This window comes from Oculina patagonica, chromosome 3 (genome assembly GCF_052425735.1).
Source record: "Oculina patagonica isolate OP01 chromosome 3, crgOcupat, whole genome shotgun sequence".
Taxonomy (NCBI): domain Eukaryota; kingdom Metazoa; phylum Cnidaria; class Anthozoa; order Scleractinia; family Oculinidae; genus Oculina; species Oculina patagonica.
Window position 1 is genome coordinate 27,287,336 of NC_135760.1, and position 15,781 is coordinate 27,303,116.

A 15,781-nucleotide genomic window follows, 5' to 3' on the forward strand; every position below is an offset into this window, starting at 1 on the left:
CGCGATACCGGGATTTCGGCTAACCGGGCTGCGAAGTTGATTTTTGTTGCGTTTAACAGACGTGCTGAGATCTCGGCAAACCGAGCCAGCCCGGCTCATGTAATCAGGCCCTAAATCGCTGAATTTGAGCTCTTTTGTTCTTAAATTACAATAAACTGTAAGCCAGATAAATAAAGATCTCTTACCTTATGTTGATAGTGTGTTATTGTAAGATTTGGTGGGGTTTTGGGACAATTAATTTCTCACTGGCGACAGCAGCAAGTGAGAAATTAAGGAGCAAAATCGACTGGAACTGAAATTTCCGGAAAATTGTTTTCAAAACTATGGGTCTACCTTGCGAGGTTGTCCACTTTACCGGAAATTTTGGAAAAAAATACCATTTTACACTCAGCCCAAGTTCTTTCAGCAGAAAATTTAACGATTTGGGCTGCTGAAAGCAGCTACATGTGTTAAATAGCGTTTTTGAAACTCCAAATAAAAAATAAGGCCTCGTGGCTATAAACTCAGGTTGTTTTTCTTGTTGTTTTGTAGGCGGCAGCAAAAAAAAAAAATACAAATATTAATAACGCGCGTGCAGGCTACGCTATTGTATTGCTCATTTAGGAAAGCGCCCAAGGTATGAATTTAAATTTTCTGCAATCTTACAGGCCCGACAGAATAATATTGATTGCTTGTATTGTTCTGCAGTTGATGCATGGTGGAATTTTCAGGCGTTTGCAGTGTATGGTAATGATTTTTTTACGCGGCCGGTTAAGTTTGTCGGTTCACTTCAGAGCGCCCTTGTTCACTAGTTGCCACGTTTCGAGAAAGTTTAGACTACGAACTGTTCATTTTCTCAAGTTCAGGAATGAGTTGGCTTGCTGCGTGAAAATAGCTGAAAGTTCAGTGGAACACACGACAAAAGCAACGAATACGAGCAAGCGGTTATCGGGTCTTCCCTCGCGTTAAGAAGCAAGAACCATCTAAAAAGTTTATCATGGCTTGACGATTGAAAAACAAATTAAGAGGAACGTAATTCTACAAGGTAAGTCATTTATTCTCGCTCACAAACGTCACATCTTCCGTACTTTTGGTGCTGGCAGATATAGAGGGTCTATTATAGAGGGTCGCACTTGCACCTCAAGACTGAAACCGAACTTATTTTATGGACGGTAAACCGCCAGATAAATACGAATTTGTATACAGTAGTAAGCTGAGGTTCCAAGTCGTGATAAAGAAAACTCAATTGCTGCCTCGTGGCATGATTTTCTGACCGTTTTTTACGCTCGACTCTGTACAGTAGGCGTGCAGTTTCTTTATGCTTCTCATTCAGTAGAATATTTTTGCCTCATATTCATTATGCTTCTATTTTTGGTGTTAAGGTGACTCGATCGAAATAAATGACGTGCTGTATGCCTGTCAAAAATGTCTAATAACTTCACCATTTCTGACTCGATTTCCTTCAAACTTTCGCATTTTACTCGAAATTTATCGAAGAATAATACGCACGTCAATATGGCGATGTAATTATCGTGAGTTTTGCGCGATGTTAACTTTATTGAACAAACCTATTTGGATAAAACTGCTATTTACAGAAAACTGAGCGCTAGGACTTCGTTTAAACTACTGCAATTAGCTAATTATAACATCTTATTATGACTCTCCAAGTTTCCGAGAAATCGTCGGAACAGAAACCTCGTTACAATTTGATCATCAAAAAGTTAATCTCGAGCAAACTTCGAGGCTGGGAATGCTCCAGCGCTTCCACATTTCGCTCAAAAGTACCATAACCGAAGACAAGAAAGTTCAATTCATCAGGTTTGTTAGCTCCAAATCACATTCAGCTATTTGCAGCGATGAAAAAGTTTGAGCAAATACTATAAACTCACCATTTGCGCCAAAATGTAGGAAGGTCGCCAAATTAACGTTTTTCTAAATTACATGAAAACTAACCGTACGAATTGCTTAAAACAACCGGACCATTAAATTGAACATCTTACACAAACTTTGCGCTACTTTACGTTTCTGGAGCTGCCTTTATATGGACGAATTAATTTTTTAAAGTGAAGCACTACACCAACTCTCTTTTGAGCACGGCCATGTTGTCGTTTGAATTCTACAGCTGACGCTATGCAAATTGCCTTGAATTTGATGGGAATTTAAATAATTCACACATGGATAAGGGGGGTGCATTTTACCCCATAAGACAGCGGTTATTTGAATAACAATAAACAGACTACAATGTGTTAATTTCAATTTTAGTACCAACCCTTTTCAAATTTCATGTGGCATAAATTAAGGACACCTCTGACATCAGAACATGAAGCAACTGAACACTGTCAATGCACCCCCCTTATCCATGTGCAAATTTTTCAAATTCTTATAAATTCCAAGGAAATTTGCATAGCGTTAGCTGCAGAATCTAAACAACAACATGGCCGTGTTCACAATAGGGTTGGAGTAGTGCTTCTCTTTAAAACATTATTTCATCCAAATCAAGGCAGCTCCAGAAAAGTAAAGCAGCGCAAAGTTTGTGTAAGATGTTCAATTTAATGGTCCGGTTGTTTTAAGCAATTCGTACGGTTAGTTTTCATGTAATTTAGAAAAACGTTAATTTGGCGACCTTCCTACATTTTGGCGCAAATGGTGAGTTAATAGTATTTGCTCAAACTTTTTCATCGCTGCAAATAGGTGAATGTGATTTGGAGCTAACAAAACTGATGAATTGAACTTTCTTTGCCTTCGGTTATGGTACTTTTGGGCGAAATGTGGAAGCGCTGGAGCATTCCCAGCCTCGAAGTTTGCTCGAGATTAACTTTTTGATGATCAAATTGTAACGAGGTTTCTGATCCGACGATTTCTCGGAAACTTGGAGAGTCATAATAAGATGTTATAATTAGCTAATTGCAGTAGTTTAAACGAAATCTTAGCGCTCAGTTTTCTGTAAATAGCAGTTTTATCCAAATAGGTTTGTTCAATAAAGTTAACATCGCGCAAAACTCACGATAATTACATCGCCATATTGACGTGCGTATTATTCTTCGATAAATTTCGAGTAAAATGCGAAAGTTTGAAGGAAATCGAGTCAGAAATGGTGAAGTTATTAGACATTTTTGACAGGCATACAGCACGTCATTTATTTCGATCGAGTCACCTTAATTGTCTTTTCACAAAGCAAATTTACAAGAAAAATGTTGGTTTCAACAGTTTGTGATGCTGTTCTTGCTCACTCTTTCCTCGTTTAACCGCGGTCCTTTCGCAGCGAACTTCGCGCTCGACGTTGCTCGCTACGCGTTCGTCCCACGAATTTAAAGGAAAATGCTTCGCGCTCAATGTCGCTCGCTATTTTCGAATTCTTCCCACAGATTTTAAGCAGCAAACTTCGCGCTCGGTTTCGCTCGCTACTTTAGCGTTCGTCCTACGAATTTAAGCAAAAAAAGAGGCTGCTCGCAGTCTAATAAAAACTAAGCTGCTGCTGGAAGTGAGCATTTTGTAAAAGCATTTTCAAAAAGTTGTGCCCATTTTTTTGTTTTCTAAAACAGTTCAAATTTTAATGCAAGTACTAGTCTTAATGCTTCCGCTAAACTAAAATAATAGTGATAAAGATGATAATAATATTGATGATGATCTATACGGTGGGTGATACCGCGTTTTAACAATTCGGAAAGGGCATGGTAGCTTGGCGCGCCAGTGAGTTAAATTTAGGCTTTGGTAGATTGTGCCCGAAAAAGAAAGCATATTATGCTTTTAGCAGTGCTCATATTTTTTAGAAATTATGCCAAAATTTTTCTACTTTCTGAAAATTATGCTCTCTGTCACCGAAATTATGCTACTTAGATTTTAAGAAAAATAAAGATCACCATTAGTACTATCAATTTTAACTTTAAAGGTCAAATGAACAGAAATTTCCAGGGAAATTTCAAAATGCCATGTTAACCAACCAAACGCTTTTGCAAAGATCAATCAGTGTTGATTCTTGGAATTATAGGCACCTTCCAATAAGCAGAAAGGGTTTTAGGGGAGCAAATTCACGCATTACGTTTTCTGACAGATGATGTTAAGGGTTTCATCCAAGACTCCCGCCATAATTGTTTGCCGCAATTCTAGTTATCAGACGGTAACTTTTTTGACCAGCGTTTATTCTTTCATCAAAAAGGTATAATTATACTTTATCATTTTTCAGTATCTTTAATTTTTGAACAAAACTCAGCTTTTTTAATGAAATATCCGATTAGCGAACGTTGTTACTATACTTGCATCTATGCCAGAATCCGGCCGCTGGTAGTACGTTCTCTAAGGTACCAAAAAGGGCAGAATAGTAATGTCATTTCACGCAATAAATAGGATAAGTAATTACTGCTACATTTATTGTAAACTGATTTGTTGGCTTGTCGTTGTTTGGTTTTGCTAGCTTGATTATTTCTGTCGAAAAGGACCCTTCAATGTTACTTGTAAAAATCACATTATAAAAAAAAATAATAATAAGGTCAGCTTCGAGCCAAAGTGGCGCATACTGCCGGAGCTTATCCCTATTTCCTTAGCATTAAGCAGCTAGGAGTATTTCTACTCCCCCCTGGATGGGATGCTAGTCCATCGCAGGGAACCCCCAGCATTATTTCGCCGGTACCCATTTATACACCTGGGTGGAGTGAGGCACTATGAGAGTTAAGTGTCTTGCCCAAGAACACAACACTGTGACCCTGGCCAGGGCTCGAACCCGGAACGCTCGCTCCGGAGTCCGGCGCGCTAACCATTAGGCCACCGCGCCTCCCACTTAAAAATCACATTAGTTATGCATAAATTAAATTTCTCATCTTTCATTCTAGTTCAAATATCGCAAAAAAAGACGAGGTTCCAATACTCCGATTCACGGTGACTTTTAGTATGTTATTCCTCAATATATGCAAAGTCGAATAAGGCATGTTTTATTTTTGTTGCAATTTGTTTTGGGTCAGACAACGAAATGGCTTATATTGACTGGACTAAGAGAACGGCTTTGAAGTGTACCAAAATTCAAAACGCACGTGTTGAGTTAAAGCACGTGCAGATAATTCTGCTCATTAACGTAAAATGCTATTTAAATCAGAAGAAAAATAGAGATTCCTGATTTGTTTTCATACCAGCGGGAATTCTACCTATGCCTCACATGATTATGCAAAACGACAGCAAACAAGACTTTGAGCTATTTTTGAGCTTTAGCTATTTTATTTAAGAAAAACAGAAAATAAAATCAAAAGAGCAGAGCAGAGCGGTTTTCAATTGAGTGTCGTAAAACCAAATCCAATATAATTACTTCGGCCAATGACAAAACACACGGACAATCCAGTGAACCAATCAAAACTCGAAGCAAATACATGTAGCCGGCACGAAGCGCGGGAAAACGTGCGCGAGCGAGTCACGATTGGTTTTGGTTTTAGTTCTGATTGGCTGAGAAAGTGGCGCAAGATTTTTAAGCCAATCGCTAAGCGTAGCAATGCAAAACCATTGAAGCAAACGCAATTTACTTTCGACACTCAAGTGAAAACCGCTCTAATAGGCCAATACCTTATAGGAATTTAACTTTACATGTTATTAACCCAAATTTAAAAAATTCACTTAATTTTATCCACCTTATACAAGTCAATTAAATGATGGTAAACTGATAACTTCAGAAATGTGTGTTTGTTTTATTATGAGTTACTTTTCTTTGCAATGTTAAAGGTAATTACTTTGTTATTTTTGTTTCAGGGTGACCTCTCCTTTTCCTATCTGTTTTTCTAACATCTCAATTAGTAGTCAGGTAAGTTTAAAATATTATGTACAGTAAATTTTTGATAGTAAGCACCACTAAAAAATGCCCATATTAAGCATTTTGCTGATAATTAAGCTCTGTTCTCAAAAACTTGTTCATTCGATTCGGTTCAGTGCGGTCTTCGTTCTGAAACACACCTCCCCCTCCCCCCGTTGTGTTTCAGTTCTGATTGGGTTTTGGGCCTGTCTTTTCTGTCTCACGTTGCCTCTAGTGTTGTTCATTTCTGACATGGTCCAGTTGTGAATGACACTGTGGGTTCTTGTCTCAGTTTGAACTTGACCTGCCCTTTCAGAACTGAAACAAACTGGGGGGAGAGGGGCACGTGTGTTTCAAAATGGACTCCGGGTTTGGTTCGGTGCGGTCTTGATTCTGATACAAAAACCTCCCCCTCCCCCTGTTGTGTTTCAGTTCTGATTGGGTTTCGGGCCGTCTTTTCTGTCTCGCGTTCCCTCTTGTGTTCTTCATTTTTGTCAGTTGTGAATGACACTGTGGGTTCTTGTTTCAGTTTGAACTTGACCTGCCCTTTCAGAACTGAAACACACTAGGGGAAGGGGGGCACGTGTGTTTCAGAACCGACTCTGCGTTAGGTTCGGTGCAGTCTTGGTTCGAAAACACACACCTCCCCCTCCCTTCGTTGTGTTTCAGTTCTAAAAGGGCAGGGCTCTTTTTATATTTTTCACGTTGGTACAATTTTATCTTTTTATTTTTCTCCGGCTGGTGCGCTTCTATCTTTCTTTTTATATCTGTTAGGTTATATCTTTCAAGTTGGTGCGCTGCTGTCTTTCTTTTTATATCATTCAGGTTGGTGCGCTGCTATCATTCTTTTTATATCTTTCAGGTTGGTGCGCTGCTGTCTTTCTTTTTATATCTTTCAGGTTGGTGCGCTGCTGTGTTTCTTTTTATATCTTTCAGGTTGGTGCGCTGCTGTGTTTCTTTTTATATCTTTCAGGTTGGTGCGCTGCTGTCTTTCTTTTTATATCTTTCAGGTTGGTGCGCTGCTGTCTTTCTTTTTATATCTTTCAGGTTGGTGCACTGCAGTCTTTCTTTTTATATCTTTCAGGTTGGTGCGCTGCCGTCTATCTTTTTATATCTTTCAGGTTAGTGCGCTGCCGTCTCTCTTTTTATATCTTTCAGGTTGGTGCGCTGCATTCTTTCTTTTTATATCTTTCAGTTTGGTGCGCTGCCGTCTTTCTTTTTATATCTTTCAGGTTGGTGCGGTGCTGTCTTTCTTTTTATATCTTTCAGGTTGGTACGTTGCTGTCTTTCTTTTTATATCTTTCAGGTTGGTGCACTGCTGTCTTTCTTTTTATATCTTTCAGGTTGGTGCGGTGCTGTCTTTCTTTTTATATCTTTCAGGTTGGTGCGCTGCTGTCTTTCTTTTTATATCTTTCAGGTTGGTGCAATGCTGTGTTTCTTTTTATATCTTTCAGGTTGGTGCGCTGCTGTCTTTCTTTTTATATCTTTCAGGTTGGTGCACTGCAGTCTTTCTTTTTATATCTTTCAGGTTGGTGCGCTGCCGTCTGTCTTTTTATATCTTTCAGGTTAGTGCGCTGCCGTCTTTCTTTTTATATCTTTCAGGTTGGTGCACTGCATTCTTTCTTTTTATATCTTTTAGGTTGGTGCGCTGCCGTCTTTCTTTTTATATCTTTCAGGTTGGTGGATGCAGTCTTTCTTTTTATATCTTTCAGGTTGGTGCGCTGCTGTCTTTCTTTTTATATCTTTCAGGTTGGTGCGCTGCTGTCTTTCTTTTTATATCTTTCAGGTTGGTGCGCTGCCGTCTATCTTTTTATATCTTTCAGGTTAGTGCGCTGCCGTCTTTCTTTTTATATCTTTCAGGTTGGTGCGCTGCCGTCCTTCTTTTTATATCTTTCAGGTTGGTGCGCTGCCGTCTTTCTTTTTATATCTTTCAGGTTGGCGCGCTTCCATGTTTCTTTTTATATCTGTCAGGTTTTGTGTGCTTCTATCTATCTTTTTCTATATCCGTTGTATAACAGTTCTGATTGGGTTTCGGGACGGTCTTTTCTGTCTCACGTTGCCTTTAGTGTTGTTCATTTTTGACATGGTCCAGGCCATGTCAGTTTTGAATGACACTGTGGCTTCGTGTTTCGTGTTTCCTGCCTTTTCAGAACTGAAACACACTGGGGGGAGAGGGGCACGTGTGTTTCAGAACCGACTCCGGGTTCCGTTCGGTGCGTTCTTGATTCAGAAACACACACTTCCCCCTTCCCCCGTTATGTTTCAGTTCTGTGTGTTACTAACTTTGTCTGTTTTTGTTATCTTTGAGGTCTGTGTGATACTGACCTTGTCTCTTTTTGTTGTCTTTCAGGTTTGTGTGTTATTAAAATTGTCTGTTTTTGTTGTCTTTTAGGTTTGTGTGTTACTAACCTTGTATGTTTTTTTTTTTGTGTTTCAGGTCTGTGCGTTACTAGGAAGTTGTTTCCACAGAAAATATCTTTGATTAGGACAAGCCCCGATTCGTGCCATTTTCTATTTTCTATATTTCGGAGAAGTCTTCGATTTTGATAAAAAAGTTATTCCATATGATTTCATTAAGTATTTGTTCTTTGTCATCTGGAGTGTGTTGATTAATAGTCTGCCAGAAGTAAAGGACGTCCTTATAAAAGGTGATAGGAATATCTATTTTAAGAGATTTTTAGGTTATAGTTACATTCAAATAGAAAATGTCCTTCTAAGTGCTTTATAAACGATAACGGTATGTGACTCCAGCATGCATTATTTTTGCTTTTATGTAATCTTCGTATCCAGGAGACTTTCAAAGCCTTGTTAATTGTGTCAAAGTCCCTAAACCACCTTTTGTCTTTGGTCCTATCATTGTCGTGTGCTTGATTTTAGCAGGTTTACTGTTCCAAACAAAATCAGAAATGGTTTGTTTTACTAAGGCTGGGAAGTTTGGCGGAAAAGTTATGTGTTATAGATGAGTTTGGATAGTCCGAGGGTTTTGAGGATAGTTATTCGGCCGTACAAAGTGAGGTTTCTTGGAAGCCATATGTTGAGTATGCTTTTCATCGAACCTAATTTTAGCCTGCGAGCAGGCTCTCTATTTGGGGGCAACGTGAATATTGAGTCAATTGCAAGGGAATTTATCGGTTTTGAAGACCAAGCAATATTTAAAGGAGCTTCAGAGTTATGTCTGAGGGCGTCCTAGCCACATTCCTTCGGTTTTAGTTTTGTTTACTTCTAGTCCTGAAGAACACTGAAAGGCGTTCAGTATCTCTAACAGTTTTTCAGCTGAGGTTATGTCAGAAAGAGTCGTGTGATCAGCATATTGCAAAATTTTAAATTCCTTGTCATAAACTTTTATGCCTGTGATGCATTGATTGTTTCTGATAGCATTGGCTAAGATTTCAGCGCAGAGGACGAAGAGGATACCTGATAGCGGGTACCCCTCTTTTACGCCTCTTTGAAAATGGAAAAATTCCATGCGTAGCCGTTATTGATGACACAACTGGAGATGTCGGTGTAGGCACTTCTGAATGTTAGGTCTAAAGTTAAACGACCGCAAGGTTTTGTTTAAGAAATTCCAATCGAGCGAGTCAAAAGCTTTTTTGAAATCGATGAAAATAGCGAGGCCGGGAATGTTTTCTAGGGATGTTACTTTCATTATACTTGGCGGTATGAGTCTGATGTTTTGTCCGATAAATCGACCTTAAATATACCCGGTTTGATCGTCATTTATGATTTTTGGAAGAACTTTAGATAATCTGCTATATATATACTAGCTATGACTTTGGCTGCTATTTTATAAGCTATATTGAGAAGGTATATCGGTCTCCAATTTTCTAAGTAGAGTCTGTTTTTTCGTTTCTTTGGCACTACTTTAATAATGCCTTGTTTCTAGGTTATATTTAGCTTTCCGTGCGTGAAAGCATAATCGAAACGTGCAACCATTTAATCTCCTAATAGAGACCAGAAGTGTAGATAAAATTCTTCCGAGAGGCCGTCGCTTCCTGGGCACTTGTTCTTTTCGCACTCTTTTAGAGTATTAAAGCATTCTTCTTTCGTGAGGGGTTTCTCAAGATCGATTTGTTCAGCGTCACTTAGACGAATAAGATTTGGATCATCGAAGAAAGTTTTATCATTCGAATTATCGGTTGGTACGGCGGTGTAAAGATCCTTATAGACTATGAATGTTTTTGGCATTTTAAGATTTCATTGGCTTCTGTTATTTCTTGATCATTACGTATTTTAAGTTTTGCAATAACGAAATTGTAGTGTTGCCTTTTTTCTAAATTGAGGAAATATTTCGTATTTTTTTCGCCATGCTCGTGCCATCGGGTTCTGCTTCTGATAATAGCACCATTAGTTCTATACTCAGCAATTTTGTTTAATTCTGATCGAAGCCGATAAAGTTGTGTGATATTTTCTTTCTATCTGTTGATTTCCAAGGTTTTCATTAAACGCTCGATACGACTTGAGAGCTCTTTTGAATGTGGCTGCGTTCTCTGTTTTTTCTTTTAGAGTAATGAACGCAGAAACCCCTTATTTCCATTTTTATCATGTCCCAAGCAAGGCCTTTGTCCGAAAGATAACGATACTTGTCTTTGAATTGAGGAATTTTGTCTGAAAGTTGTTCAATGAAGTTGTTGTCTTTTAGAAGAGAATTATTAATTTTCCAGAAACCTGGACCTCTTCGAACATAGCCTTGGGACTCATAGCCTTGGGACTCATAGCCTTGGGACTCAAAAGAAGGGTTCATGTTGAAACTGCTGACGCTGCCGGATCATAAAGGAACTTGGGAGGGGTGGTTCGTGGGAACCATGATGGCCTACAGCAACAAGGGTTTTTTTTAATTGCAACACACAGAAGAAAAGAGCATACTTACAGAAAAAATACTGACACTACCTTACGTTAATATGACAACAACAAGTGTTACACCATAGCATTTGATGGTTTGATGCAACCCATAACATCACCGTGCCCGAGGAAGAGATTCCCTCCGAGGACATAGCTTTTATAGTTTTGTTAACGATTTCTGATGTGATTAATAAACAGATATCGATGGTATTTGATTTCTTCATTACTTTTGGTACCTGGGTTCACTTCTGGCAATCATGGACACTATAAATCACAATATGATAGTTTTATTAGCATGGTTTATGTTTGCTCGAAAACAAGTCATATAAAAAACACTCCGAATGATACCATTAAAAAAATATCCCGATTAAGCGATCGTTGACAGGAAGCAGTATTGAACAAACAAATCAAATAGAAAGGAGGAAGGTAGGCAGCCTTTTATTGATTATTGAAATATTTCGACTAGCCATACTAGCCGTACCAGACTAAAAAAAAGTACGAGAGCAGAATTTGACAAGTACTACTCTGGCCTTGCAAAATACCAGTACTGCTCAGCTAGTAGATCCCTCCTGTGCAATTCATCATAGCGTCAAGGGAATCCCTGCATTTTATTTTGCTGTGACACTTCCAGCATTATCCTATGCCGACCATTCCTATCTGCAACACCTCTAAATTTTCTCCGATTCTGATTAGTGTAAATTGATCCCGTGACGCGATAGTGTTCGTCCGCCGGAGGGCACTATCAGCCCTTATAGTTCACCACTAAATTTTCTCCGATTCTGATTGGTTTAAATTGAACACGTGACGCGATAGTGCCCGCGCGCCGGAGGGCATGGCCGCACTATCAGCCCATAGTGCCCTCCCAAGCACACCCGTGCATTTTTTTGTAAACAAGCTGCCTGCAGACAAAAAAACCCAACCGAATTCACTGCATTTAGTGGGTTTCTCGTCTGGTTTTGTTTCGTTTGTCAAATTTCGGCTTTCAATTGAGTTTTTTATCCCCAAAAGTAAAAATAATTCACGATGCTTGTTTTTGTATGTGCGCGCGAAAGAAAATTTAGTGGTGAACAATAAAGACAATAGAGTGTTTCTGTCTTGGAACTATCGGTCTGATAGTTGCCCCTTGGAAATTTGATGTTCTTAAAACTAGCATATTTGCCCTCGAAGCTTCGCTTCTCGGGCTAATATTTGTTTTAAGAACATCAAATTCCCGCGGGGCAACTATCAGCCGATAGTTCCTCGACAGAAACACTCTATTCATGTCTATTGTTAAAATAGTGCCCGCTTAAGAAAAATGCCCGGATCGATAGTGCCCGCCCGTGAATTGTTTTTGTAATTAGGCGTGCCTGCAGACAAAAAAACCCAACCAAATTCACTGCATTTTATTAGTGGGTTTCTTGTCTGGTTTTGTTTCGTTTGTTAAATTTCGGATTTCTATTAATATTTTTACCCTGAAAAGTAAACTAATTTACGATGCTCGTTTTTAAATGGGCGCGCAGAAGACACTGCAACACTATATTGGAAGGCTTGTGAATGACGAGAGTTACAGAAACAAGTGATTACTTGTTTATGACATAGTGAGCGAAAAATTCGGAAATTCTTCAAGGTGCAAAGCTAAATTTAGCCTGCGGAATCACGGAACGAAGATGCCTTCGTAAAATCACACAGAGAAGACAATGCAAAATCTTGCGAAATAGTCGATTTTTTTGCAAGATAGTGCGTTTACTAGCTATGATTAAGTACTTACTGGTAAATGCGAAATCAAGCAAAAAAAGTAAATTTCTTTTTTACAAGATGGCGTGTTTACTAGTAATAATTAGGTACTTACTAGTAAATGCGAAATCTTGCTAAAAGTAGACTTCTCTATAGACTTCTTTTTGCAACAATTAATAAACTAATATTTTAAAGTTTTATTTGATTTTATATAATTATCACTGGTAAGTTTTTTTGTAAAATAATTCGTTTATTAGTTCTAGTAAAGTTTTTTACGAACTTTGTAAATATATGAATTCCCGTCACGCAACGCTACTGTGGGGACCAGTGACAATCGGAATGTTGTGGGAAAAGAGTATATGAAGAGCTTGTATTAGCAATCGTAAAAGAATTCCTCAACGTTAAGTCTACTACTTAAAACAAAGCCTAGTTTCTATTTTGCTGGCAGAGCCTTCCTAGTGTGATTGACTCAAATTCCCTAAGAAATAGAAGACGATTCCACATGACGTCAGCAAAACGAACAGGTTGAAAAACAATCTTTTTAATAGTAATTAATCGGGCGGGGCCTGGGCCCGATTCATAATCTGTGTCAGATTTTGTCGTTTTTTTTTTTGTCGGTAAATCGTTCCAGAACCTCGCGGCCCAGCCGATCTCTTGGTCACGGTCACGCAAGTTTTCATTACTTGCGAAATATTACGTTCAAATCGTACAAGTTTTAATGTTCACTCCCTGGAAGCTGTGTTACAAAATCATTCCCCGGTCTAATTTTACGAGTACTCTATGCTCTGTTAAACGCGAAATATATATATATATTTTTGTGTCCGGCATTTAAGTCTTGACTTGGAGCGAGTACTGGAGATTCGCATTGCAAAATCTTGCTTTCTTTGCCATGTCCAAACTATTTTAATATTGTGAACGCAATACCAATTAATAAATTCCACGGCTCAGACCACCCTGCGAGCAGAGCCCTTTCTTTTCCACTGATATACTTGAGAAGAAAGGGCTCTGCAAGAATCGTGTCAAATCTTTGTTGAGCATGCGCGAGGTTTACGCGATGCTTGCGCATTTGGCTTGCGCGAAGACTACTTAATCTTAGCATGCGCGCGCGGAATGGCGTGACAGATCGTACACGACAGTGTGAACAAAGCGTTTTTTTTTTTTACAACTTCTTTTCTTCAAAAAGCGTCTGAGTTCCTTCCGTAAAAACACGTCAAGCACCGCTTGAGGTCGTATTAGTGACTTTATGGTAGAGATTTGTGATTTTAACCGTGAAATTTATTCTTGGTTTGCGATAAAAACGAGATCTTAAAGATCCTTTAAATGATCCACAAGCTGCACGCGCGCAAAAACGGTTACAGATGGCGAGAGCAATCGTCAGCTCTCGTGCTTTGGAGAGCGTACTGTGGGCTCCGTCTTGGCCATCAGTTTTTCCAAAAAATTAATGCCCGCGCAGCAAAAACCGGTTTTAACCGGGCTGACCAGCCCAAACTTTGGGGCTGCGGCGACTTCAAAAAAATTACACGATTATTGCAGAGCCTCTTTCTACTTCCCAAATCTCAACCGCAGGGAAGTAAAAAGAGGCTCTGCTCGCAGGGTGGGCTCAGACACGCACAATTTTTACGGCTTCAAAACTTTCGAAATTCAAATACTTTTCGAAACATTTCTTGGTCTTATCTTGAAAAAAAAAAATCAATCTGAAACATCTTTTTGGAGATTCTTACGTTTGTCTCAGAGCGAGTACTAAATATTCAAATTGTGAAAGCTATTTTCGTAGTAAACACTACGTCATTCACGCAATTTTGTCTTCGCCGGAAACTGCAAGCGTCACTGCAGTGCACTTTTTTCAGCCAGACTCCACTTTAAAGAAATTTTATGAGGAAGAACTGTTTTATTGAAGCGTTTGACTCAGAGTGAAAACAAAACGCCGTATTACGTACCCGGACTGTACTGAATACTGCAAAACAACGCAGTTTGACATGTCCAAGTGGTGCAAGCTAAATAAAGAACCATTAGGTCATGACAGATTTCAAAACCGTAGCGATCAGCCGATCACTCGCGTTTAACATGAACACTCTGCTCTCTGAAATGTATAATTTTGTTTCATTCCATATTTTACTAGAAGAGAGGGCTGAATATAATCACATAGAGAAAACAAAGACCGCTTGGACATGTCCAAGCTATTTAAAACTACCACTACGTCAGACCCATGTCACGCGATCTCTCGCTTGTAGCTATAAATAATTATAACACACCGATTAATTTTCGCGCGCGCTCATTGGAAAAAAACGCATCACGTGGTACAAAATCGGACGACGGGTATCAGCGAATATACCCCGTCCAATTTGATATCCGTCGTCCAATTTTGTAGGCAAGCACAAAACAAACGAATTAAGTCACCTTATTTAATTCTAACTTTTAATGAATTCACAGTTATAAAACTACGTAAACCAATCAACTTACATTTGTTTCAACCACAGTTACGCCGGGTTTATTACGTAGGTTTTTTCCTATAAATTTACTGGTGATAAAGCGCGATGAAGAAATTGATCGGAGGGTTATAAAATAAATAAACCCCTTTCTGGCTTGCTGGTATATTGGAGGATAATGCCCTTGGCTGAAAGATTGTCCTCAAAAATTCACATTTGCCCTCGAAGCTACGCTTCTCGGCCAACTGTTCATTTTTCGACAATCTTTCAGCCTCAGGCATTATCCTCCAATATACCAGCCGCCTGAAGGGGTTTATTTACTAATCATTCACCTATTTTCTGTTTGAATACTCTGCGCTCTGTTTGTGTGAAATACTTATTGTTGTGTTACTCAAGCGTTTGGCTCGGAGCGAGTATAAGTCGTACAATTTAGCCAGAACGTGTTAAATATTGCAAAACAACGACTTATTTTCTGGATATCCCAATTTTTGTTTTGAGTTTACGGTATTTTGAGAATCGAAACGTTATCGAAATGTAAGTTGCAAGCTCAGCAAGAATGTGTCAAAGCACGGGATACACCTCATCAGCTAAACGGAGAAATACAATGGGATGGCCTTAGTCTACTCTTTATTTTGGCGTGATTTGGCTTTCTTTTAAATGAACTGGTTTGGGTTATTTTATTGAACATTCGGAACAAAATAAATATTTGCATGCGTAAGCAGGCATTTTTCCGGCTAGGCATGTGGTTTTAAAAAGAAAAAGATCACGTGGTAAAGGAAATTCATGTCACGTTCACTACGTGACTAACGCAAACACGACTTGTGTGTTTCTCAAGTGACTGCTTTTCTAAATATTTTACTGTGCGGTGCCGTGCCTTTAAGCCAAAGCACTGAAAGAGGTCAGGAGGTCAAGCATTACCCGCACGATTATAAACTGCTTGCAGTTCTTGTTGTAAATAGTCGTGGTTTTTGTCCCCTTTTTGTCTTTGCTTGTATTTATTGCTTTTTTGTAAATAGATCACCTTTTAGATATTTTTTAGCAATTAACACTTTGATAC